General features: G+C 42.3%; 1 long non-coding RNA gene across 2 annotated transcripts in view; it reads right to left on the bottom strand.

Moving 5' to 3' along the window:
- Positions 1-631: 631 nt before the first annotated feature.
- Positions 632-26,393, bottom strand: part of LOC143782264 (uncharacterized) — a 59,302-nt gene continuing 33,540 nt past the window's right edge. Inside the window, exons 4-5 of one of the 2 annotated variants that reach the window (XR_013216912.1) lie at positions 988-1,128; positions 632-797 (exon numbers count right to left, since the gene is read on the bottom strand). This is a non-coding gene — a long non-coding RNA (uncharacterized LOC143782264). Of the gene's footprint in view, positions 1,129-26,393 lie in introns of both variants that reach the window. The other variant, XR_013216911.1, reaches the window with a different exon arrangement.

Here is a 26,393-nt window from a genome sequence, read left to right on the forward strand (position 1 = left end):
CTATAGAATAATTGATGGAGCGATCTCAGGAACGAACTGTTCTTCATTTGCGCTCCTCCTCAAGTCCTTTCACTCCTTTTCCCTTTACTTAGGTTCGGCTCCACTGCACGGTCAGATAGAGCCCACTTAACTTATCACAAACAGACATTGATTTTTTTCTTTTTGGCTCATGACCGGGTAATTACCTTGCACGGGTTGTCTGTCGGGTGTATTAGCGGCTTAATGATTTATTGGCACACTAATCTCTCTGAACTCGGAATAATTCACTAAAACAGGATGAACTAGACTAAAAGCACGATGGCAATGAAATAGCCATTGTACAGGTTGATAGCATTTTTTTGTAGCTTCCTAGTCTTTCTCTTGATCGTTCACGGGTACTTCATTTATACTTTGGCCCACGAGAATGACAGAAGGAATTCTCCATGGTTCGCTCCAAGTGAGGATATAATGATTATTTTATCATTGATTTTAAAAATTTCACAATTATCAAAATTAGTACCTTATTAGAACAACACATTAAAGAAGAAAAAATAAACCCAAAAGGAGAATTTTATTGCTATATTTTATTAATTTTTATCTTTAATTTTACTTTAAAACATTATTTAATAAACAATTGCAAATATACATGAATTTTATATAGAAGGGTGTTGGCCGATTTCATTCATCAGGAACAACTTATCTCGTAGCGATATGGATAGTGGAGGGAGCAGAATGGGGAGTGTTTATACCCCCCAAACAAGTTCTTGTCCCGTCATTTCGCACACGTTTTATTTTGTATTTTTCTTCTGTCCTGGACTCTGAAAAATGATTGAAATTGTATCAAATTGTTCATCAATTGTAATCATGATATTAACGATTTACGAACATGTTAAAAACAGCTTATTTTAATGTAATACGGCTTTTTTGAACTTTGACACTGTCACATGTCAGAAGACTGCTTGGCGCCGTTATTTGAATTTTGTATGTATATAAGCGAGGAAACAGTACCATGTGTCATATCTTTGTGTGGAAACTTCCTGAAGAAGAAGCCATGAGCTTCGAAACGCGTTGAATAAACCACCCGAACACCTTACAACTATATCTGGATCCATTATTTGTCACAGCAGTGCGGATTTTATCCACATTCATCTATTATAACATACAAAGAATAAGAATACATGTATATTAACCCAAAATATTGTATCCTAATTATCAATGTGCATTGTAAACTATTAAATTTAATATTTCTTTGAATATTCCCCAGATACAGATTAACTACCATTTTTGTCTTAACCTATAGTTAGGACTCATAAAAACTTGAGCATTTGTTCTACAGCTATATATGGCACAGGGCCTGTAACTGAATCCATTTGACTTGCAAAGGTTGAGGAGCTTCTAAGGCTGCCGTCACACTAGCAGTATTTGGTCAGTATTTTACATCAGTATTTGTAAGCCAAAACCAGGAGTGGAACAATTAGAGGAAAAGTATAATAGAAACATTTGTACCACTTCTGTATTTATCACACACTCCTGGTCTTGGCTCTTTACTGATGTAAAATACTGACCAAATACTGCTAGTGTGATGGCAGCCTAAAGATTCGTCCTACAGCTCTAAATTGAAATGGGTGTGACATGTCATGCCATGCAGTGGAGGAAACAAAAGAAATAATACATAACTAACAATCTAAAATTTGTGTACTGTAATTTTTTTCCCGTAACAATCTAAAATTTTAAGTGTTAAATATATAAAATCATGCAGTTATTATAACTTCCTATGTAAATAAAGACATAAATCCACGTAAGAGGTTTTTTGTTCAATTCCTGCTTTGAAATGAAAACTAAGAAAAAATAAAAGATAAAGATTAATTTCATATTTATTCAAAAACAAAATAAATATCTTATATGTATATATTAAATGTATTTAATGTAATTCTAAGTATTATTACTGGAGTAAATATTAATTATTTCATTATACGTATAAAAACAGTTAAAATAATCTCTACTTATACAGTAAATACTGTAGCATATTTGTATACTATATTATATATATAACTGCAGAATTATATTGTATAAAATAATTACATATTAAATAATATATTGCATAACTCATTTACACATATAATATAGTTACATTTTTAGCAAATTCCTAAACCAAAATTTATCTCTGTCGATAACACAGGGGAACAATTTGAAAAAAATTTGCTGTTGAGTTAGGTTTTTGACCTGATTTATACTAAAATTGGCATGCTGATTCCAAAAATGTAGTCAGTTTTTTTCTAGCACGTCAAGTTTTTCCTACACAACTTACCTGCCAGAGAAGCACAATTGCACTGATATCTGCAATAAGACTTATCTGATTACAATTCGACTCATATAGAGCTACGTGGCAACTTGTAAGAGTAGTCACAACTTTGTCATGCCTATTTCTTATATATTTCATTTTTTGTTCATATTTGTACTATTTAAAAAAAAACAAAACACTTTTTAGGTACAGTAGTTTACATAGTTTTGAGAAGACAAAAATCTTATAGTTCAAAAACTTGACGTGATAGAGAAAAACTGAGATCATTTCTGGATTCAGCATCCAAAAATTATTTAAGAACAGTTGTCTGACCTAACTCTTAAAAAATTGTGTTCCCCAGTGTAATCTGTTGAAAAATTGCCATTTTTAGACTTATGGAATTTTTTAAGAGCTGTGATAATGAAGTGTTCAGTTCACTTCTTATGCTCAACTGTTTGTCTGTCAATTTCCGCCATCTTTACAGACAGATCTGGCCCGTCAACTTTTAACCCTTTCAAAGCAGCTTCAGTAGAAGACTCTTGAATCATTTCTTTATAGGGCTTATAACAAATATGTAATTTTCTTCGTACTTCATAGATGTGATTTTGGGTCAATTTTGGACATTTTGATTTTGGTTTCTGATAAGATTTAATTATGTCTGTTTTAGTACAATTTGATTTCCTTTCAAGATTCTCATGTTTTCTAGAAAAATCAAGGGGTTGCGCACATTCAAATAAAGAATCTTTTTGTGACGCAATAACACGAGATGCAGGATTTAGGAATCCAAATTTGTTTACAAAACAATTTATCATTGATTGTTTATTCAAATTTGTAATGACCGTTTTGTACAACCTTTCAAATATGGACATGAATGTAAAAGTACATTCTTTCCGGCCAATCTTCAATTTTAGAAGAATATTAATATCTGGATAATTTTCTTTTAATCCTCAGAATATCAAAATTTTTAATCTTTCTACATCAGTCATTTCTTCATGGAACTCATCACTCTGCATTTTTAATGAGAACCTTCTGGAAAAAGTTACTGGAAGCCACATTTTAACCCCTTCACCACCAAGGGTGGTTTGCACGTTAATGACCGGGCCAATTTTTACAATTCTGACCACTGTCCCTTTATGAGGTTATAACTCTGGAACGCTTCAACGGATCTTGGCGATTCTGACATTGTTTTCTCGTGACATATTGTACTTCATGATAGTGGTAAAATTTCTTCGATATAACTTGCGTTTATTTGTGAAAAAAACGAATATTTGGCGAAAATTTTGAAAATTTCGCAATTTTCCAACTTTTAATTTTTATGCCCTTTAATCACAGACATATGTCACGCAAAATACTTAATAAGTAACATTTCCCACATGTCTACTTTACATCAGCACAATTTTGGAACCAAAATTTTTTTTTGTGACGGAGTTATAAGGGTTAAAAGTTGACCAGCAATTTCTCATTTTTACAACACCATTTTTTTTTAGGGACCACATCTCATTTGAAGTCATTTTGAGGGGTCTATATGATAGAAAATACCCAAGTGTGACACCATTCTAAAAACTGCACCCCTCAAGGTACTCAAAACCACTTTCAAGAAGTTTATTAACCCTTCAGGTGTTTCACAGGAATTTTTGGAATGTTTAAATAAAAATGAACATTTAACTTTTTTTCACACAAAATTTATTTCAGATCCAATTTGTTTTATTTTACCAAGGGTAACAGGAGAAAATAGACCCCAAAATTTGTCGTACAATTTGTCCTGAGTACGCTGATACCCCATATGTGGGGGTAATCCACTGTTTGGGCGCATGGCAGAGCTCGGAAGGAAAGGAGCGCCATTTGACTTTTCAATGCAAAATTGACTGGAATTGAGATGGGACGCCAAGTTGCATTTGGAGAGCCCCTGATGTGCCTAAACATTGAAACCCCCCACAAGTGACACCATTTTGGAAAGTAGACCCCCTAAGGAACTTATCTAGATGTGTGGTGAGCACTTTGACCCAACAAGTGCTTCACAGAAGTTTATAATGCAGAGCGGTAAAAATAAAAAATCATATTTTTTCACAAAAATGATCTTTTCGCCCCCAATTTTTTATTTTCCCAAGGGTAAGAGAAGAAATTGGACCTCAAAAATTGCTGTGCAATTTGTCCTGAGTACGCTGATACCCCATATGTGGGTGTAAACCATTGTTTGGGCGCAGGGCAGAGCTCGGAAGGGAAGGTGCGCCATTTGACTTTTCAATGCAAAATTGACTGGAATTGAGATGGGACGCCATGTTGCATTTGGAGAGCCCCTGATGTGCCTAAACATTGAAACCCCCCACAAGTGACACCATTTTGGAAAGTAGACCCCCTAAGGAACTTATCTAGATGTGTGGTGAGCACTTTGACCCAACAAGTGCTTCACAGAAGTTTATAATGCAGAGCCGTAAAAATAAAAATTCTTTTTTTTTCACAAAAATGATTTTTTAGCCCCCAGTTTTGTATTTTCACAAGGGTATCAGGATAAATTGGACCTCAAAAGTTGTTGCCCAATTTGTCCTGAGTATGCTGATACCCCATATGTGGGGGGGGAACCACTGTTTGGGCGCATGACAGAGCTCGGAAGGGAAGGAGCGCCATTTGGAATGCAGACTTAAATGGATTGGTCTGCAGGCGTCACGTTGCATTTGCAGAGCCCCTGATGTACCCAAACAGTACAAACCCCCCACAAGTGACCCCATATCGGAAACTAGACCCCCCAAGGAACTTATGTAGATGTGTTGTGAGAACTTTGAACCCCCAAGTGTTTCACTACAGTTTACAACGCAGAGCCGTGAAAATAAAAAATCTTTTTTTTCCCACAAAACTTATTTTTTGGCCCCCAGTTTTGTATTTTTCCAAGCGTAGCAGGAGAAATTGGACCCCAAAAGTTGTACAATTTGTCCTGAGTACGCTGATACCCCATATGTGGGGGTAAACCACTGTTTGGGCGCATGGGAGAGCTCGGAAAGGATGTAGCACCGTTTGACTTTTCAATGCAAAATTGACAGGAATTGAGATGGGACGCCATGTTGCGTTTGGAGAGCCACTGATGTGCCTAAACATTGAAACCCCCCACAAGTGACACCATTTTGGAAAGTAGACCCCCTAAGGAACTTATCTAGATGTGTTTTGAGCGCTTTGACCCACCAAGGGCTTCACAGAAGTTAATAATGCAGAGCCGTAAAAATAAAACAAAAATTTTTTCCCACAAAATTATTTTTTTAGCCCCCAGTTTTGTATTTTCCCAAGGGTAGCAGGAGAAATTGGACCCCAAAATTTGTTGTCCAAGTTGTCCTGAGTGCGATGATACACCATATGTGGGGAGAACCACTGTTTGGGCGCATGGGAGGGCTCGGAAAGGAAGGAGTGCCATTTGGAATGCAGACTTAGATGGAATGGTCTGCAGGCGTCACATTGCGTTTGCAGAGCCCCTAATGTATCTAAACAGTAGAAACCCCCCACAAGTGACACCATGTTGTAAAGTAGACCCCCTAAGGAACTTATCTAGATGTGTGGTGAGCACTTTGACCCACCAAGGGCTTCACAGAAGTTTATAATGCAGAGCCATAAAAATAAAACAAAAATTTTTTCCCACAAAAATTATTTTTTAGCCCCCAGTTTTGTATTTTCCCGAGGGTAACAGGAGAAATTGGACCCCAAATGTTGTTGTCCAATTTGTCCTGAGTGCGCTGATACCCCATATGTGGGGGGGAACCACCGTTTGGATGCATGGAAGGGCTCGGAAGTGAAGGAGCGCCATTTGGAATGCAGACTTAGATGGAATGGTCTGCAGGCGTCACATTGCGTTTGCAGAGCCCCTAATGTATCTAAACAGTAGAAACCCCCCACAAGTGACACCATGTTGGAAAGTAGACCGCCTAAGGAACTTATCTAGATGTGTGGTGAGCGCTTTGACCCACCAAGGGCTTCACAGAAGTTTATAATGCAGAGCCGTAAAAATAAAACTAAAAATTTTTCCCACATAAAATATTTTTCAGCCCCCGGTTTTGTATTTTCCCGAGGGTAACAGGAGAAATTGGACCCCAAAAGTTGTTGTCCAATTTGTCCTGAGTGCGCTGATACCCCATATGTGGGGGGAACCACCGTTTGGATGCATGGGAGGGCTCGGAAGGGAAGGAGCGCCATTTGGAATGCAGACTTAGATGGAATGGTCTGCAGGCGTCACATTGCGTTTGCAGAGCCCCTAATGTACCTAAACAGTAGAAGCCCCACACAAGTGACCCCATTTTGGAAACTAGACCCCCCAAGGAACTTATCTAGATGTGTTGTAAGAACTTTGAACCCCCAAGTGTTTCACTACAGTTTATAACGCAGAGCCGTGAAAATAAAAAATCTTTGTTTTTCCCACAAAAATTATTTTTTAGCCCCCAGTTTTGTATTTTCCCAGGGGTAACAGGAGAAATTGGACCCCAAAGGTTGTTGTCCTATTTGTCCTGAGTACGCTGATACCCCATATGTTGGGGTAAACCCCTGTTTGGGCACACGGGAGAGCTCGGAAGGGAAGGAGCACTGTTTTACTTTTTCAACGCAGAATTGGCTGGAATTGAGATCGGACGCCATGTCGCGTTTGGAGAGCCCCTGATGTGCCGAAACAGTGGAAACCCCCCAATTATAACTGAAACCCTAATCCAAACACACCCCTAGCCCTAATCCCAACAGTAACCCTAACCACACCTCTAACCCTGACACACCCCTAACCCTAATCCCAACCCTATTCCCAACCGTAAATGTAATCCAAACCCTAACCCTAACTTTAGCCCCAACCCTAACTGTAGCCTTAACCCTAGCCCCAACCCTAGCCCTAATGGGAAAATGGAAATAAATACTTTTTTTTTATTTTTCCCTAACTAAGGGGGTGATGAAGGGGTGTTTGATTTACTTTTATAGCGGGTTTTTTAGCGGATTTTTATGATTGGCAGCCGTCACACACTGAAAGACGCTTTTTATTGCAAAAAATATTTTTTGCGTTACCACATTTTGAGAGCTATAAATTTTCCATATTTTGGTCCACAGTCATGTGAGGTCTTGTTTTTTGCGGGACGAGTTGACGTTTTTATTGGTAACATTTTTGGGCACGTCACATTTTTTGATCGCTTTTTATTCCGATTTTTGTGAGGCAGAATGACCAAAAACCAGCTATTCATGAATTTCTTTTGGGGGAGGCGTTTATACCGTTCCACGTTTGGTAAAATTGATAAAGCAGTTTTATTCTTCGGGTCAGTACGATTACAGCGATACCTCATTTATCTCATTTTTTTATGTTTTGGCGCTTTTATACGATAAAAACTATTTTATTGAAAAAATAATTATTTTTGCATCGCTTTATTCTCAGGACTATAACTTTTTTATTTTTTTGCTGATCATGCTGTATGGTGGCTCGTTATTTGCGGGACAAGATGACGCTTTCAGCGGTACCATGGTTATTTATATCTGTCTTTTTGATCGCGTGTTATTCCACTTTTTGTTCGGCGGTATGATAATAAAGCGTTGTTTTTTGCCTCGTTTTTTTTTTTTTTTTTCTTACGGTGTTTACTGAAGGGGTTAACTAGTGGGCCAGTTTTATAGGTCGGGTCATTACGGACGCGGCGATACTAAATATGTGTACTTTTATTGTTTTTTTTATATATTTAGATAAAGAAATGTATTTATGGGAATAATATATTTTTTTTTTTCATTATTTTGGAATATTTTTTTTAATTTTTTTTTACACATTTGGAAATTTTTTTTTTTTACTTTGCCCCAGGGGGGGACAATACAGATCGGTGATCTGCCAGTTTGCATAGCACTCTGACAGATCACCGATCTGCGAGAAGTGCAGGCTGCTTCACAGTGCCTGCTCTGAGCAGGCTTCTGTGAAGCCACCTCCCTCCCTGCAGGACCCGGATCCGCGGCCATCTTGGATCCGGGTCTGGAGCAGGCAGGGAGGGAGGTAAGACCCTCGCAGCAACGCGATCACATCGCGTTGCTCCGGGGGTCTCAGGGAAGCCCGCCGGGAGCCCCCTCCCTGCGCGATGCTTCCCTGCACCGCCGGCACATCGCGATCATGTTTGATCGCGGTGTGCCGGGGGTTAATGTGCCGGGGGCGGTCCGTGACCGCTCCTTGCACATAGTGCCGGATGTCAGCTGCGATATGCAGCTGACACCCGGCCGCGATCGGCCGCTCTCCCCCCGTGAGCGCGGCCGATCGCGTATGACGTACTATCCCGTCGGCGGTCATACGGGCCCACCCCACCTCGACGGGATAGTACGTCAAATGTCGGGAAGGGGTTAAACAACTGATTTTTCTCCTCATTAGTCAAATTAAACTTATCAGCAAAACTCTCAAATATCTCTGAATTTCTGCACACATGGATTTTATCATATGCAAGAATGATTTTGCATAATTTTAACAAGATTTTCCTAGATTTAGTTTGGAGTTGGGCCTCTGCGTCATCTTCTATTTTTAGTGACCCATGTACATTTGTTTCTTGTACATCATCTTTGTCAGTTGTCATGTCTCCTACGTTTCCTCCATCTTGTTTTTCATCATGAGACACAAGGTCACCTTGAGTGGCCATTACAGACACGTGTGTCACATCTTGTTCACTCTCCACATTACAGTCAATCTTGGGAACATCATTAATTTTCATTTCCTTAGAAATTCTTTCTACACAGTCTTTTTTGGACTTCTCTGTAACAAACTTGTGAAATACATAAACCATATGTAAAACATTTTTAATTTGCTCTTTTTCTTTTTTTTCTAGATATTAGCTTAGAATCTAACTCTAGAAATATTTTGGCTTTCTTTATTTGCAAGATAGCAAATCTAATCTAGATTTGTACAAACTTACAAATTCCATCTGACTTGACTTGGAATACGTATTAATTAAAGGGAACCTGTCACCCCGTTTTTTGAAGATGAGCTAAAAATAGCGTTAAATAGGGGCAGAGCTGGGCGTTACATTAGTGTCTTTGTGTGCCTTTATAACCTACCTAAGCTGCCGAAATACCTTTGTAAAATCGCCGTTTTCTGCTGTCACTCACGCTGGTCTGGTCCTATGGGCGTGGTGACAGCGCTGTTTCTCCCCCAGAAACCTGCTCATCATTACGTTGGTGGCGTAGTGGTGTGCGCATGTCCAAAGCGAAGATCCACTGCCCAGGAGATTCAAAACAGCGCGGTCTTCGTTATTCGCCGTTTACCGGTGGGCGCGCCCATCTTTCCTGTGGCCGCGCGTGCGCAGATGGAGCGCTCTGCTGCCCGGGGCTTCAGGAAAATGGACGCGGGATTCCGCGCATGCGCAGATGGAGATCGCGGCGGCCATTTTCCTGAAGCCCCGGGCAGCAGAGTGCTCCATCTGTGCACGCGCGGCCACAGGAAAGATGGCCGCGCCCACCGGTAAACTGCGAATAGCGAAGACCGCGCTGTTTTGAATCTCCTGGGCAGTGGATCTTCGCTTTGGACATGCGCACACCACTACGCCACCAACGTAATGATGAGCAGGTTTTGGGGGGAGAAACAGCGCTGTCACCACACCCATATGACCAGACCAGCGTGAGTGACAGCAGAAAACGGCGACTTTACAAAGGTATTTCAGCAGCATAGGTAGGTTATAAAGGCACACAAAGACACTAATGTAACGCCCAGCTCTGCCCCTATTTAACGGTATTTTTAGCTCATCTTCAAAAAACGGGGTGACAGGTGCCCTTTATATCCATTTTTCTTACCTTGAAATATCTCAGCTTGTAGTTCCTATTGCTGTACGCTTGGCTCTGATCATCAGCACGTCTATTTTCAGCACTTCCAATGCTAGTGCTTGTCAATCCGTCTGACACCTGTTAAGCTCTGTTACTCATAGGTTCTTGTGAAATCTTTGTGACTTGAAGTTTTGTAGTGGAATTCCTGGAAACTTGCACAACATCTAGCGAAGCTCTTCTCTCTTCCCCCGTGTGCAAGGTGAAGGAAATTCACACAAAAATAGCACAAAAAATCAAAACTGGCTGGCTTGGCCAATGTTAAATATGCTTATTTTGTACATTTATTTAATCAGGACTTTACCAGGTGCATTACTCTTAAAAAAAAAAGTCATGATATTTTCATAAAAAATATAGTGGTTTATTGAATTGTCCACAGAAAAACCACGTTGCAGCAAAACAAAATAGATGAAATAGTTACGAACAGATTGTCCATTTGTAAATATCAGAGCTTGTTACTCATCTTTCCCAAAGTTCTTAATGGTAAAACAACACATGGCCGGCACTGAAACGAGCTGTCATTAAAACAATCCAGCTGTGAGGCTAATCCCTTCTTCAAAGGGTCAGACGGACTCAGCTTCTGTTGAAGCTAGGGCGGTGCTCCGCAATGAGAGTGAAAAGTTCACATGTAAACGAAGATAAAGAAAGAATGCGGCACTCACCCGACTTCTTCAACTATTAATCATCCTTTATTGAACGTGGCATGACATACCAAACTTGGCACGATACAGGTTACGGCATGGAGAGGGAGCAGTGGGGGAGTGTGCAGAGACAAGACGGACTTGTCTCTGCACACTCCCCCACTGCTCCCTCTCCATGCCGTAACCTGTATCGTGCCAAGTTTGGTATGTCATGCCACGTTCAATAAAGGATGATTAATAGTTGAAGAAGTCGGGTGAGTGCCGCATTCTTTCTTTATCTTCTTAATGGTAAAAGCCGTCTGTCTGTGTGAAGTCATCATGGCTACCAGCTGTTCCTTCCTTGTGTGACTTGTGTGATGTCCATTGAGAATGATGGTGAAGGCTGGAGGTGACAGCCCCCATGTGACAGCTGCCCCCACCCTCTTAAGAGCTGTTTATATATGTGTCTCACAGACCACGTGTTCCCTTTATATGGTGTTGGCTTATACTCTGAGCTACATACACACAAATATCTTTTTGTAATGTCAGCAAGAAGCAATGTGCTCAGTACAGAATTGAGAATAAGAAAAATTCAATTAATAATTAATATTCAACAATGGTGGCTTTTTTTGCGGGACAAGATGATGTTTTCAGCGGTACCATGGTTATTTATATCCGTCTTTTTGATCACATTTTATTGCACTTTTTGTTCGGCAGTTTGATAAAGCATTGTTTTTTTGCCTCGTTTATTTTTTTTTTGCGGTGTTCACTGTAGGGGTTAACTAGTGGATTAGTTTTATAGAGCAGTTCGTTACGGACGCGGCGATACCAAATATGTGTACTTTTATTTATTTTATTTTGATTTGCATAAATGGATATATTGAAAAATATTTATTTTTTCTTTATTTGGGGATTTGTTTTTTTTATACATTTATACATTCTATTTTTCCCCCAGGATGGGACATCACTAGTGTTGAGCGATACCGTCCGATACTTGAAAGTATCGGTATCGGAAAGTATCGGCCGATACCGGCAAAATATCGGATCCAATCCGATACCGATACCCGATACCAATACAAGTCAATGGGACTCATGTATCGGACGGTATTCCTGATGGTTCCCAGGGTCTGAAGGAGAGGAAACTCTCCTTCAGGCCCTGGGAACCATATAAATGTGTAAAAGAAAGAATTAAAATAAAAAATATCGCTATACTCACCTCTCCGACGCAGCCGGGACTTCAGCGAGGGAACCGGCAGCGTTGTTTGTTTAAAATTCGCGCTATTACTTGGTTACGTGAATTCCCGGCTTGTGATTGGTCAGGTCGGCCATGTTGCCGGGACGCGGACCAATCACAGCAAGCCGTGACGAAATTACGTCACGGCTTGCTGTGATTGGTCCGCGTCCCGGCAATATGGCCGCCCTGACCAATCACAAGCCGTGACGTCACGGGAGGCTGGACACGCGCTCATTTTAAAATGGGCGCGTGTCCAGCCTCCCGTGACGTCACGGCTTGTGATTGGTTGCGCCGCGGTCAACCAATCACAAGCCGGGAGGCTGGACGCGCTCATTTTAAAATGGGCGCGTGTCCAGTCTCCCGTGACGTCACGGCTTGTGATTGGTTGCGCCGCGGTCAACCAATCACAAGCCGGGAGGCTGGACGCGCTCATTTTAAAATGGGCGCGTGTCCAGCCTCCCGTGACGTCACGGCTTGTGATTGGTCCGCGTCCCGGCAATATGGCCGCCCTGACCAATCACAGCAAGCCGTGACGTAATTTCGTCACGGCTTGCTGTGATTGGTCCGCGTCCCGGCAACGTGGCCGACCTGACCAATCACAAGCCGGGAATTCACGTAACCAAGTAATAGCGCGAATTTTAAACAAACAACGCTGCCGGTTCCCTCGCTGAAGTCCCGGCTGCGTCGGAGAGGTGAGTATAGCGATATTTTTTATTTTAATTCTCTCTTTTACACATTTTAACATTAATGTTGTTGCGATACCCGATACCCGATACCACAAGAGTATCGGAATCCCGGTATCGGAATTCCGATACAGCAAGTATCGGCCGATACCCGATACTTGCAGCATCGGAATGCTCAACACTAGACATCACTATATTTCATCAGATCTCTGATCTGATACTTTACATAGCACTGTGTCAGATCAGCGATCTGACAGGCAGTGCAGGAGGCTTTCCAGCTCCTGCTCTCAGCAGACGCCGGCAAGCCACCTCAGTGAAGGACCCAGAAGGGGCCCCACAACCATTTTGGATCCGGGTAGTCCTTCCAGAACACTGGAACAACGCAATCGCATCCCGTTGTTCCAGTGGGAGATCGCAGGGAGCCCCCATCCCTGTGCGATGCGCCTCTGTCGCTGTCACTACTGACAGCGGCATCAGAGGGGTTAAATGCCCACGATCGGTGCTAGCGCTGATCGTGGGCATTGCTGCAGGGTGTCAGCTGTCACATACAGCTGACACCCGCACGCAATCGCAGCGGTGCTCACTTTGAGACCGTGCGATCGTGCCGCCGTACTAGTACTGCGGTTTGCAGGAACTTGGTTCCTGCAGATCAGTACTAGTACGGCGCATGTCGGGAAGAGGTTAAGCAGAATTAAATACATCAACATTACTAGCTAGATGGATTTATTGTTATGGCTCGTTTTGGGCTGGGGTCACATCAGTATTTGGTCAGTATTTTACCTCTGTATTTATAAGCCAAAACCAGAAGTGGAGCAATCAGAGGAAAAGTATACTAGAAACACGTCACTGCTTCTGCATTTCTCACCCACTCCTGGTTTTAGCTTACACATCCTGATATCAAATACTGTTAGTGTGACCATCGCCTTAGGTTGATACTGCTAGGATTAAGACAAGCGTTATCCTTTTCATTTTATGATGAAAATAAAAGTTATGCACTTGTACAGTTCTTTTATGAAGTCACCACTTGTCAAGAGAAACAGAAAAACGGGGATCAAAGGATCTGCCCTCTTAGAGAACAGACTCCACAGTCTTAATGCCATGCTGAAGTAAACAGTGCAAGATGCTGAGCTCAGTCATTGTTGGCTGCAGCCTGTACAAAATCACTGCAGCAGTAGCAGGGCTTTACCCCAGTAGGGTAATGGTCAGATTTTTGGGAGTTTTTGTTTGCCTCATTGAGCTTCTGTAGTGATAATCTTTGAACCTCTTTAATAAAGATGAAACTTAAACGGAACTTGTCACCCCCAAAATGGAAGTTGAGCTAAGCCCACCGGCATCAAGGGCTTATCTACAGCATTCTGGAATGCTGTAGATAAGCCCCCCGATGAATCCTGAAAGATGAGAAAGAGGTTAGATTATACTCATGCGGGCAGTCCGATCCGATGGGAATCGCGGTCCAGTCTGGGGCCTCCCATCTTCTTATGATGACGTCCTCTTTTTGTCTTCACGCTCCGGCGCAGGTGTACTTTGTTCTGTCTTCAACAGGGCAGACAAAGTACTGCAGTGCACAGGCACCAGGCCTCTCTGACCTTTCCTGGCGCCTGCACACTGCAGTACTTTGCTCTACCCTCAACAGGGCAGACAAAGTACGCCTGCGGCATGAAGATGAGAGGAGGACGTGATCGTAAGAAGATAGGAGGCCCCGGACCGCGACGCCCGTCAGACCGGACCACAACGGGACCACCCTGGGTGAGTATAATCTAACCTCTTTTTCTCATCTTTCAGGTTACATCGGGGGCTTATCCACAGCATTCCAGAATGCTGTAGATAAGCCACGGATGCCGGTGGGCTTAGCTCAACTTCCATTTTGGGGGTGACAAGTTCCCTTTAAGTGGAAAAAAATTGGTTTTCTATCAAGAAAACATTTAACATCACCATGTAGGGACTTTTATTTTGCACTTGCCGGTTTTGACTGTGATTTTGACTCTGGGTGGGGGTTTAGCTTTATAGTACTACTATTTTTTTTTTTTTCCTGTTTCTGTACAGATATTTGCAATTACCCTCCTAAATTACTCCTCTTTCATAATCTGGTATTCAAAGATGATTCATTGAGGGAGAACTTCTTACATAAAGATATCAGAAGATGCATTTGAAAACAGCAATGAACAATGGTAACAATACTTTACCAAAACACAACTCTTATAATGGACAATATAGGGGAAAGAGAGAAAAAAAGGTCTAGGCATGTGCAAATATCTAAAAGCATCAGTGTTTCTTGACCTTTACATCTATTTTAGCCAGATAGGTTTAAAATTTCAACTTGATTATTAATAGAAGCCATGAGACTTTCCATATAATCATTGTTTTGTTGTTTGTTTAATCCATGCTTTAGGCTCGCCTACAGTTGGTGCAGTTTGTTTCCAATGTGAAGCAGTGAGACATTTTGCTGTTGTAAATGTATATAGAGGAGCAGCCTGGCAAAATGTTTTTCTCAACCATGACCGTACCATGAGAGGGTCTGCCCCCTAGGCCAGGAGATCCGCAGCCCACTGTGTCCTGAGTACCTGTGTGAGAGCACACACAAGAGGAGGAAACTGTCACCACAGAACATAGCAACGCTTCTGCACTAGTTCTCACAACACAGTGGGCGGCGCCATTTTGTTGCCACTAAATTTATTTTTTTGAAGACCAGAATATTAAATGCACAGGCTCAGTATTTAAAATAGGAGGTAGGTCACTGAAGCTTCAGTTAAGCCCAGAAATTATGATGAATCCAGAGCACTAATACTCTCCCCTACACAGGCCTACCTCAGTAGGGCTGCCACCCGGAATTTTGGGGCCCCATAGCCGCAAAATTTTTTATCCCCCTTGGGGGACTCTGCCCAGGCTCCACCCCAGCTCCACCTCCAACCCTCGAACCTTCCACAGTCCCACCACCCACTCATAGAAAAATCTAACATCTGCACCACGTCCTCACCAATCACACATTACCAGTTCCCATCTAACACCAGATCACATACATTGGCAGCAGCTTTTGTTCTCTTTTTGTACTCTAACCTATTAAATATTTGTTAAAATACCCAGTACTCTTTTTAGGTATATTTTTATTTATGCTTCTTTAACCCCTTCATGACCCAGCCTATTTTGGCCTTAATGACCTTGCCGTTTTTTGCAATTCTGACCAGTGTCCCTTTATGAGGTAATAACTCAGGAACGCTTCAACGGATCCTAGCAATTCTGAGATTGTTTTTTCGTGACATATTGGGCTTCATGTTAGTGGTAAATTTAGGTTGATAATTTCTGAGTTTATTTGTGAAAAAAACGGAATTTGGCGAAAATTTTGAAAATTTCGCAATTTTCACATTTTGAATTTTTATTCTGTTAAACCAGAGAGTTATGTAACACAAAATAGTTAATAAATAACGTTTCCCACATGTCTACTTTACATGAGCACAATTTTGGAAACAAATTTTTTTTTTGCTAGGAAGTTATAAGGGTTAAAATTTGACCAGTGATTTCTCATTTTTACAACAAAATTTACAAAACCATTTTTTTTAGGGACCACCTCACATTTGAGGTCATTTTGAGGGTTCTATATGGCTGAAAATACCCAAAAGTGACACCATTCTAAAAACTGCACCCCTCAAGGTGCTCAAAACCACAGTCAAGAAGTTTATTAACCCTTCAGGTGTTTCACAGCAGCAGAAGCAACATGGAAGTAAAAAATTAACATTTAACTTTTTAGTCACAAAAGTGATCTTTTAGCACCAATTTTTTTTATTTTCCCAAGGGTAAAAGGAGAAACTGGACCACGGACGTTGTTGTCCAATTTGTCCTGAGTACGCTGATACCTCATATGTGGGGGTAAACCACTGTTTGGGCGCACGGCAGGGCTCGGAAGGGAAGGAGCGCCATTTGACTTTTTGAATGAAAAATTGGCTCCAATCTTTAGCGGACACCATGTCGTGTTTGGAGAGCCCCTGTGTGCCTAAACATTGGAGCTCCCCCACAAGTGACCCCATTTTGGAAACTAGACCCCCCAAGGAACTTATCTAGAAGCATAGTGAGCACTTTAAACCCCCAGGTGCTTCACAAATTGATCCGTAAAAATGAAAAAGTACACTTTTTTCACAAAAAAATTATTTTAGCCTCAATTTTTTCATTTTCACATGGGCAACAGGATAAAATGGATCCTATAATTTGTTGGGCAATTTCTCCTGAGTACACCGATACCTCACATGTGGGGGTAAACCACTGTTTGGGCACATGGTAAGGCTCGGAAGGGAAGGAGCGCCATTTGACTTTTTGAATGAAAAATTATCTCCATTGTTATCGGACACCATGTCGCGTTTGGAAAGCCCCTGTGTGCCTAAACATTGGAGCTCCTCCACAAGTGACCCCATTTTGGAAACTAAACCCCCCAAGGAACTTATCTAGAGGCATAGTGAGCACTTTAAACCCTCAGGTGCTTCACAAATTGATCCGCAAAAATGAAAAAGTACTTTTTTTTCACACAAAATTTCTTTTAGCCTCAATTCTTTCATTTTCACATGGGCAACAGGATAAAAATGGATCCTAAAATTTGTTGGGCAATTTCTCCTGAGTACGCCGATGCCTAATATGTGGGGGTAAACCACTGTTTGGTGGCACGGCAAGGCTCGGAAGGGAAGGAGCGCCATTTGACTTTTTGAATGGAAAATTAGCTCCAATCGTTAGCGGACACCATGTCGTGTTTGGAGAGCCCCTGTGTGCCTAAACATTGGAGCTCCCCCACAAGTGACCCCATTTTGGAAACTAGACCTCCCAAGGAACTAATCTAGATGTGTGGTGAGCACTTGGAACCCCCAAGTGCTTCACAGAAGTTTATAACGCAGAGCCATGAAAATAAAAAATAATTTTTCTTTTCTCAAAAATGATATTTTAGCCCACAATTTTTTATTTTCCCAAGGGTAACAGGAGAAATTGGACCCCAAAAGTTGTTGTCCAGTTTCTCCTGAGTACGCTGATACCCCATATGTGGGGGTAAACCACTGTTTGGGCACAAGTCGGGGCTCGGAAGGGAGGTAGTGACGTTTTGAAATGCAGGCTTTGATGGAGTGGTCTGCATGCGTCACATTCCATTTGCAGAGCCCCTGATGTGCCTAAACAGTAGAAACCCCCACAAGTGACCCCATTTTGGAAACTAGACCCCCCCAAGGAACTTATCTAGATGTATAGTGAGCACTTTGAACCCCCAAGTGCTTCACAGAAGTTTATAACGCAGAGCCGTGAAAATAAAAAATCATTTTTCATTCCTCTAAAATTATGTTTTAGCAAGCAATGTTTTATTTTCGCAAGGGTAACAGGAGAAATTGGACCCCGATAATTGTTGCCCAGTTTGTCCTGAGTATGCTGGTACCCCATATGTGGGGGTAAACCACTGTTTGGGCACACGTCGGGGCTCGGAAGGGAGGGAGCACCATTTGACTTTTTGAACGCAAGATTGGCTGGAATCAATGGTGGCGCCACGTTGCGTTTGGAGACCCCTGATGTGCCTAAACAGTGGAAACCCCTCAATTCTAACTCCAACACTAACCCCAACACACCCCTAATCCCAACTCTAGCCATAACCCTAATCACAACCCAACCCCAACACACGCCTAACCACACAACCCTAACCCTAATCCCAACCCTAACCCTAACCCCAACCCCAACCACAACTTTAACCCCAACACACCCCTAACCATAACTCTAACCACAAGCCTATTCTTAATCCTATTTCCAACCCTAGGCTTAATTCCAACCCTAACCCTAAGGCTATGTGCCCACGTTGCGGATTCGTGTGAGATTTTTCCGCACCATTTTTGAAAAATCCGTAGGTAAAAGGCACTGCGTTTTACCTGTGGATTTACCGCGGATTTCCAGTGTTTTTTATGCGGATTTCACCTGCGGATTCCTATTGAGGAACAGCTGTAAAACGCTGCGAAATCCGCACAAAGAATTGACATACTGCGGAAAATACAGCGCAGCATTTCTGCGCAGTATTTTCCGCACCATGGGCACAGCGGATTTGGTTTTCCATAGGTTTACATGGTACTGTAAACCTGATGGAACACTGCTATGAATCCGCAGCGGCCAATCCGCTGCGGATCCGCAGCCAAATCCGCACAGTGTGCACATAGCCTAATTCTAACGCTAACCCTAGTTCTAACCCTAACCCTACCCCTAACCCTAACCCTAGTTCTAACTCTAACCCTAGTTCTAACCCTAGTGGAAAAAATATATATTTTATTTATTTTATAATTGTCCCTACCTATGGGGGGGGGGGGTCATTTACTATTTTTTTATTTTGATCACTGTGATAAGTTTACCACAGTGATCAAAATGTACATGGAACGCATCTGCCGGCCGGCAGATTCGGCGGGCGCACTGAGCATGCGCCCGCCATTTTGGAAGATGGCGGCGCCCAGGGAGAAGACGGACCGACTTCGGGAGGCTCGGTAAGTATGAGGGGGTGGATCGGAGCACAGGGGGGTGGATCGGAGGACGGGGGGAGCGGACAGGAGCACGGGGGAGCGGACAGGGGGACGGAGGGAACGGAGGACTGGGGAGGAGATTGGGGGCAGTGGGGGGGGGGGGCAGAACATGATTTCCAGCCATGGCAGATGCTATTGCAGCATCGGCCATGGCTGGATTGCAATATTTCACCATTTTCATAGGTGAAATATTGCAAATTGCTCTGATTGGCTGTTGCACTTTCAACAGCCAATCAGAGCGATCGTAGCCACGTGGGGGCAAAGCCACCCCCCCTGGGCTGAAGTACAACTCCCCCTCTCCCTGCAGGTCGGGTGAAATAGGAGTTAACCCTTTCACCCGATCTGCAGGGACGCGATCATTCTGTGACACAGCATATGCGTCACAGGTCGGATTGGCACCGACTTTCATGACGCATACGCTGTGTCACAGGTCGGGAAGGGGTTAAGGGAATAGTGACATCCATTTTTTTTTTAATGAACAATAATACCACATATAAGGGACAAATACTGTCACACCGTGACCAGACCACAAATTACCACCACATAGTGACCAAATTATACCACATACAAGGCACAAATACCACCATGCCATGGCTGGACCATATAACCACCACATAGTGACCTATAATGCCACATACAAGGGACAAATGCCACCACATCATGACCAGGCCATGTATTACCACCACATAGTGACCTATAATACTACATACAAGGGACAAATACCACCACACTGTGACCAGACCACATTATCACCACATAGTGACCAAATAATACCAAATACAAGGGACCAATACACACAAGGGACACACACAGTGCCCTAACTACATATTACAACCACATAGTGGCCAAATACTACAATATAGATCATTAATAAAAACAATACTAATTTTACCATAATTGCCATTATACAAAGGATATACAGTACAGACCAAAAGTTTGGACACACCTTCTCATTTAAAGATTTTTCTGTCTTTTCCCGACTATGAAAATTGTAAATTCACACTGAAGGTATCAAAACTATGAACTAACACATGTGGAATTATATTCTTAACAAAAAAGTGTGAAACTGAAAATATGTCTTATATTCTAGGTTCTTCAAAGTAGCCACCTTTTGCTTTGATGACTGCATTTGCACACTCTTGGCATTCTCTTGATGAGCTTCAAGAGGTAGTCACCGGAATTGGTCTTCCAGCAATCTTGAAGGAGTTCCCAGAGATGGTTAGCACTTGTTGGCCCTTTTGCCTTCACTCTGCGGTCCAGCTCACCCCAAACCATCTCGATTGGGTTCAGGTCTGGTGACTGTGGAGGACAGGTCATCTGGCGTAGCACCCCATCACTCTCCTTCTTGGTCAAATAGCCCTTACACAGCCTGGAGGTGTGTTTGGGGTCATTGTCCTGTTGAAAAATAAATGATGGTCCAACTAAACGCAAACTGGATGGAATAGCATGCCGCTGCAAGTTGCTGTGGTAGCCATGCTGGTTCAGTATGCCTTCAATTTTGAATATATCCCCAACAGTTTCACCAGCAAAGCACCCCCACACCATCACATCTCCTCCTCCATGCTTCACGGTGGGAACCAGGCATGTAGATCCATTCACCTTTCCTGCGTCGCACAAAGACACGGTGGTTGAAACCAAAGATTTCAAATTTGGACTCATCAGACCAAAGCACAGATTTCCACTGGTCTAATGTCCATTCCTTGTGTTCTTTAGCCCAAACAAGTCTCCTCTGCTTGTTACCTGTCCCTAGCAGTGGTTTCATAGCAGCTATTCTACCATGAAGGCCTGCTGCACAAAGTCTCCTCTTAACAGTTGTAGAGATGTGTCTGCTGCTAGAACTCTGTGTGGCATTGACCTGGTCTCTAATCTGAGCTGCTGTTAACCTGCGATTTCTGAGGCTGGTAACTCTGATAAACTTATCCTCAGAAGCAAAGGTGACTCTTGGTCTTCCTTTCCTGGGGTGGTCCTCATGTGAGCCAGTTTCTTTGTAGCGCTTGATGGTTTTAGCAACTGCACTTGGGGACACTTTCAAAGTTTTCTCAATTTTTCGGACTGACTGACCTTCATTTCTTAAAGTATTGATGGCCACTCATTTTTCTTTACTTAGCTGCTTTTTTCTTGCCATATCACAAATTCTAACAGTCTATTCAGTAGGACTATCAGCTGTGTATCCACCAGACTTCTGCTCAACACAACTGATGGTCCCAACCCCATTTATAAGGCAAGAAATCCCACTTATTAAACCTGACAGGGCACACCTGTGAAGTGAAAACCATTTCCGGTGACTACCTCTTGAAGCTCATCAAGAGAATGCCAAGAGTGTGCAAAGCAGTCATCAAAGGAAAAAGGTGGCTACTTTGAAGAACCTAGAATAAAATACATATTTTCAGTTGTTTCACACTTTTGCTAAGTATATAATTCCACATGTGTAAATTCATAGTTTTGATGCCTTCAGTGTGAATTTACAATTTTCATAGTCTGGAAAATACAGAAAAATCTTTAAATGAGATGGTGTGTCCAAACTTTTGGTCTGTACTGTATATGTGTGTGTGTGTGTGTGTGTGTGTGTGTGTGTGTGTGTGTGTGTGTGTGTGTGTGTGTGTGTGTGTGTGTATGTATATATATATATATATATATATATATATATATATATATATATATATATGTATATGTATGTATGTATGTATGTATGTATGTATGTATGTATGTATGTATATATATATATATATATATACATACATACATATACACAGTGGGGCAAAAAAGTATTTAGTCAGTTGTTATGATCTTTAGTGGTTGAGGATCACAAATTACTCCAGCTAAGTAACAAACGTAGGACAAGCTCTAGGGAGGTGGCAAACTGGACTGACCGCAAATCTGAACCTATCCAAACACACTAGAAGTAGCCGGTGAACATGCCTAAAAAATCCTAGACGTCTCGAGCCAGCCTGATGAACTAACTACCCCTAGAGAGAAAGAAAGACCTCTCTTGCCTCCAGAGAAATAATCCCCAAAGATATAGAAGCCCCCAACAGATAATAACGGTGAGGTAAGAGGAAGGCACATACACAGGGGTGAAAGCAGATTCAGCAAATGAGGCCCACTAATACTAGATAGCAGAAAATAGAAAAGGGAATCTATGCCGTCAGTAAAAAACCCTTACAAAATATCCACACTGAGATTTCAAGAACCCCCACACCAACTCACGGTGTGGGGGGAGAAACTCAGTCCCCTAGAGCAACCAGCAAGCGAGGAAATCACATTTTAGCGAGCTGGACTAAAAACATAATGAACACTGATAATCAAAAAATGATCAAACAAAAACTTAGCTTGTCTTGAAGAGACTGGGAGCAAGATAGACACAAGGAATCTGAAGAGCACTGAATACATTGATAGCAGGCAAGGAACTGAGTATCCAGGTGAGCTAAATAAGAAACCAACCAAGGATAATGAACCAGCTGATGCTGCAACCTGCAGAAAGACAACACTACACAGTACCGCTTGTGACCACTAGAGGGAGCCCAAAAATAGAGTTCACAACAGTCAGTCAGCAATAGTGCAAGTTCCACCACTTAAAAAGATGAGAGGCGTCTGTAATTTACATCATAGGTAGACCTCAACTATGGGAGACAAACTGAGAAAAAAAAATCTAGAAAATCACATTGTCTGTTTTTTTATCATTTTATTTGCATATTATGGTGGAAAATAAGTATTTGGTCAGAAACAAAATTCCCACTGTGTGTGTGTGTGTATATATATATATGTATATATATATATATATATATATATATATATATATATATATATATATATATATATATATATATATATATATATATATATATATATATATTTTACAGTGTATAGTGTTAGGAGTGTCCATGTACACGTAATACAGTGATCACCAGTGACATTATTATACACAGAAGCTGTGTATATTTTCAATGTACTGGTAACACCGTGATCACCAGTGCCATACACAGGAGCTCTGTATATAGTGTTAGTGTACAGGTAATACAGTGATCATGTTATGTCAGGTGACCCAGAGCCAGGGGCTCCTTTCCTGGCCCTAACACTAGGGGGCACCCTAGCTCGCTCTTCTCCCTGGGATACTTCAGATGTGCAAATATGCCCGGTGCATCCGCCCTTGCCTTATTTCCTAAGTTAGCCCTCCGTCTGTTCTCTTCCCCCACCCAGTGAAGAGGGGTCGCTACTGTGCACTGCAGTACACCAACCCAACAAACATGGCAACACAGACAAGGATTAACGGAAAACTCCAGACACACAAAATATTTACTCACATAACAGGAGGAATCCACTGGGATGTGCAAGAAGGGGAAAAACAAAGTAGAGAAGGATAAGGAATTACCACATGTACAAACCAAACGGTTGCTAATAACTCCTCCAGCTCTCCTTCCCATACCAACTCCTTTCCCTCTGTTAGACATAGTAGGCAAAGAAAAACATCATATGAAGTGAAACTCCACAAGGAGCAATGAAGTACAAAGATAAGTTATACACCAGAAATATAGAAATCATATAAAAAAGAGGTGTGAATAAACCAAATTACAAATATAATGTATTAAAAGAATATTTTTATTGAGGTAAATAAGATAAATACCAAAAACAAAAGGTACAAATATATGTATATACCAGAGTTAGCCACAAGATGGCGCCAACAGCAATGTTGCAAGGTACTTGTAGAAGGAATTGAAATGAAAAAACTCCTGCTAACTAGTGATGAGCGAATATACTCGTTACTCGAGATTTCCCGAGCACGCTCGGGTGTCCTCCAAGTATTTTTTAGTGCTCGGAGATTTAGTTTTTCTTGCCGCAGCTGAATGATTTACATCTGTTAGCCAGCATAAGCACATGTGGGGGTTGCCTGGTTGCTAGGGAATCCCCACATGTACTTATGCTGGCTAACAGATGTAAATCATTCAGCTGCGGCAATAAACACTAAATTTCCGATCACTGAAAAATACTCGGAGGACACCTGAGCGTGCACGGGAAATCTCGAGTAACAAGTATATTCGCTCATCACTATTGCTTCTTGCTAAATTAACTTGGTGATAGTATGGTTCCCAAAATAGGGTCCCTTTTGCTACATAACGTACAGTACAGACCAAAAGTTTGGACACACCTTCTCATTTAAAGATTTTTCTGTATTTTCATGACTATGAAAATTGTACATTCACACTGAAGGCATCAAAACTATGAATTAACACATGTGGAATTATATACTTGATTATATACTTTAATACTCAGTTGGAATAATTATTTTCCTCAATTCTAAAGGAAAACCGCATCTGGTGGAACCTCAGTTCCTTGAAAAATTACAAGGACAAAAAATGTTATCCCTAGAGGACTAAGGATTAAGAAAATTCCTAGTACAATTTATTCGGACAAGTTTGTCAAAGACTGGAATGCTATTCTTTCAGATTGTTCACTGAAGTTGATCTCTCTTATTATATGGTAAGAGGAAATTGTTTTTTTACCCTTCGCCACGACAGCACCCCACATGAGAGAGGGGGATCCGCCCATAGGAGCAGGAAACCTACAGAATAAAAGGAGGCGGTCCCCTCTCCTCCTCAGTTTAGGTTTCCTGTTCCTATAGGAATCCAAAGTACCTGCAGTCCAAGAGGATTCCTGGGCCATGCACCCGCCTGCGTCGGTATCTGTGGGAACGGCAGGGGCTGCGGTTCCAGAAGCAGCGGTGGGGGAGCCCCTGCTTGCAGCCTCCCCCCTCGTCTGGCCAGCCATCCATGGTCCGGGTATGGTCACCGCTGGTCCGCCCGGCTCCATGAGGACGCACGTGCTGCAGCAGCCGGCTTAATATCCACAGCTGCTGCATGGTGCAGAGAGCGGCGCGTCTAACCTGGAAGTTGCCGGAGCACTTCCGGGTTGGGTCCGGGGAGGCAGGAGATTCTGCGCCAGTTTTAAAAGAGCGGCGCTGACGTCGGACCAGTGTGTATGAGATGGCTTCACCGGCCGACGAAGCACACCTACCTGCAGCAAAACAGCGTTCTCCCAGCAAGGAGAGAAGCGCTAGGAGCAGCACTAAAAGTGGTGGTTGACCTCCAGAAAAGAGATCTACCACCAAACAGAAGGATCACTTGCCAAAAAATCCACCTCCAGAACCGGTACCTGTCAGCTTCACTGGGTGAGTTTTAAAAGAGCCTCTTCTTATATGCTGATATATGTTCCTCCTGTATCTCCTTCCTCTAGACTAAGAAAAGGACACACAAGTCCAAGCACAAGGAATGTGCCTTATGTGCGCAGCCCCTCCCGGATTCTTATAGCAAAAGGTTATGCTCAGAATGTATCATGCTAACCTTACGGCAGGAGAATATAATGACTCCATCTGATGTTAGAGCCATAATCCGGAAAAGAAATGCAGGGATTGGTGCATACAAGTAGCACCAGTACCCGCCAACCAAGCAGGTTCCGATCTCCAGCAAGCTCAGAATCAGAGGATGTACATAGATCCTCGGACGAATCTGGATCCCAGCTGAGTTCATCTGAGAATGAAGGGGGGCTTTGTCTACCTAACAGCAGTGTAGACAACTTAGTAAAATCTGTCAGGAGCACAATGGGGTGCCCAGACGAGAAAGGGGAAAAATCAGCTCAAGACATCATGTTTGCGGGGTTAGGACAGAAAAAACGTAGATCCTTCCCCGTCATACCCACTATTAAAGAAATAATTAAAAAAGAATGGGATAAGCAAAATACAAAAGGTTTCCTACCATCATCCTCTAAGAGACGCTATCCCTTCAGTGATGAGGAACTAAATTCCTAAACAATCGGTCTTACCGGTTGAGGATTCAGGGGTCCTGACAGACCCGTTAGACCGTAAAGCAGAAGCCTTACTAAAAAGATCGTGGGAGGCTAACACGGGGGCATTCAGGCCAGCTATCTCTAGTACCTGCACTGCAAGGTCACTACTAGTGTGGATGGAACAGCTGGAGGAACAAATTAGAGGTAGAACTTCGAGAGAGTCAATCTTGCCGAAAATCCCTCTAATTAAAGAAGTGATAGCATTCCTGGCAGATGCCTCTGTGGATTCGCTACGCCTAGCAGCCAGATCAGCCGGCCTAGTGAACACAGCCCGGCGAGCACTCTGGTTGAAATACTGGAAAGGGGACGCACAGGCAAAAGCAAAACTTTGTGCGATCCCCTGTTCCCTAGATGTGTCATGGCCGGGATAGACCTAAAAGATGCCTACTATCATCTTCCCATACATGCCGAACATCAGTAGTACCTAAGGGTAGCAGTCATCCTGGCAGGACAGGTTCGTCACTTTCA

This window comes from Ranitomeya variabilis, chromosome 6, assembly GCF_051348905.1.
Source record: "Ranitomeya variabilis isolate aRanVar5 chromosome 6, aRanVar5.hap1, whole genome shotgun sequence".
In the NCBI taxonomy this organism is placed as follows: domain Eukaryota; kingdom Metazoa; phylum Chordata; class Amphibia; order Anura; family Dendrobatidae; genus Ranitomeya; species Ranitomeya variabilis.